The 2,206-nt window shown below is 39.2% G+C and overlaps 1 protein-coding gene across 6 annotated transcripts in view; it reads left to right on the forward strand.

Moving 5' to 3' along the window:
• Positions 1-2,206, forward strand: part of PPARGC1A (PPARG coactivator 1 alpha) — a 698,009-nt gene that overhangs the window by 604,443 nt on the left and 91,360 nt on the right. The window lies entirely within an intron of this gene.

The following is a 2,206-nucleotide window of genomic DNA, read 5'->3' on the forward strand; positions in this document are numbered from 1 at the left end:
TTTTTTTTTTTTTTTTTGACAGAGTCTCGCTGTCACCCAGGCTGGAGTGCAGTGGCGCAATCTCGGCTCACTGCAAGCTCCACCTCCTGGGTTCATGCCATTCTCCTGCCTCAGCCTCCCAAGTAGCTGGGACTACAGGTGTCTGCCACCACACCCAGCTAATTTTTTGTATTTTTAGTAGAGACAAGGTTTCACTGTGTTTAGCCAGGATGGTCTCGATCTCCTGACCTCATGATTCGCCCACCTTGGCCTCCCAAAGTGCTGGGATTACAGGCGTGAGCCACTGCGCCCAGTCTCCTTTTAACTTTTAAGACTGTGTGCTCTGAGGTACGTTTGAAACCAAGGCAGGATCCTATGCTTTAGTGTAGCTAGAATGAGAGCATAGAAAAGGGGAGAGAGATCTACAATGAAATACATACTCTTATTCTTGGCAATGGCAGAGTTGTTTGAAGCTAAATGACTTCTTATCCATTAAGCCATTTGTCCCAAAGTGATGATAGAAGATACTTTTGTGCCTTTTCTTTTCCAAAATGATAGACTGATTTGCACAGTTTCAGATTCTAAACACTAATATTTTGTACACCTGCCCATCTCCATTACTACTGCAAGTTATTCATTCAAGGTTTGCAGCCAGATGGATTAATGAATTACCAGATCTTGCATAAAATGACTTAGCCTGACTTAAACAACTACTTTTTTTTTTCCTTTTTTTTTGTGGGGGTGGTGAGCAGTCTTACAATGGGTGTTAATGGGCTGTAGAGAGAGTGAGCCCCCATTGAGTTTTTTTAAACTAGCTTTTTTAAAGCTTCACTGCACTTTTTCACTCTTTTCTGAACTTGTGCTCAGAAGCCGTCAGTTCAAGGAGGAGCAATCAGGCTGGTAGAGCAGAGAGGAGGAAGGAGACTCAGTAGTCAAATCCCTGGTGGCCTATGCCCTTCCCTGTGCCAAATCAGCATGATTTATCAGAGCCCTCTCTTCAGCACAGAGTTGAGAGTGAGTTCCAGGGTCCTCCCCACACAATATGCATAGCTGGAGCTCTGAACTTTGAAGGAAAGCCTCAGAGCTATTTGCAAAGTGCTGGTGCTTAGTGAATACTAAATTACATTTAGGAAATAGTCTACTGCTACCAGTTATACTTCATTTTTATTCTTGACACAGACACCTAAATCAGAGAACAGTAACATTTCAGAGATTATGGAAGCAGTTTGGGTATGTTCCAATGCTATAATAGGATCAGAATTTTAAGGCCTTTTGTATTATTACCAATAGTCACTTAGTTTCTACTGCAGTGTACTTTGTAGGGAATTACAGCTTTTACTAAAAAGATTAAAATGCTATTATGCAAATGATTGCAGTATGTTATTATGTTTACAAATTAACATCCATGGCTCAACACACAAATTAACTAACTATTCTATCTGTGTTATTAAGGATTTAATAAAGTAACTGTTAATAAAAATGGGTAGCTTGGAACTTTAGTAGAAAACAATCGTGATTTAACACATGGAACTTGAGCATTGTGTTTAATGTTCTAGGTGATATAATGGTAAAATAAAGTTGAAAAAAGCACATAGAAAAACCAAAACTGTGTGAACAGCAGAGCTGCTTGCCTGAGAGGCTGATGAACGTGAACTAAATAGCTTCAGGCTACAATGTACAGTGGGCAGCATAGCAATAAATCTAAGCAAAGCACGCAAAACATCTTCTATTAATAAATAGTTCATTGAAATGATAATTACCCTCCATTACGTGTTTGATATGTTCCATACACACAGAGAATACTTACATTATTCTAAAATGGATCTCAGAGTAAATTTTGCTGTGGCGAATGGGATTTAGCTGAAGAATATCGCTGGATGATAAAAGAGGAGAAGGCTGGGTTCAGACTAAGATGGCTTTACAAACAGGCTGCAAATTGCTATTCCTGGCTGTTCATAAGAGATCATAAAAGCAAGGAGATAAGAGCCGCCAAGGTTCCTGAGAAATGAATGTATGTGATTATGTTATCTCGTAGGTTGGATTTACTAGACAGACCGACAACACCTTCACTTTAGCCCAACAGGAAAAGTAGAAAGAGATACAGATTTTGGATAGCAAACTTTGTTAGAATAGGAAATTCCAAAACACTGTAATTCGAATGTTTCAAAAGAGAGCCAGGATTCCAGGCATTGACTTTTGTGCTGGATCTCAAAAAAAAAAAAAAAAA

The sequence above is a fragment of the Rhinopithecus bieti genome, unplaced genomic scaffold (genome assembly GCF_001698545.2).
Source record: "Rhinopithecus bieti isolate Rb0 unplaced genomic scaffold, ASM169854v2 scaffold_1599, whole genome shotgun sequence".
Classification (NCBI taxonomy): Eukaryota; Metazoa; Chordata; class Mammalia; order Primates; family Cercopithecidae; genus Rhinopithecus; species Rhinopithecus bieti.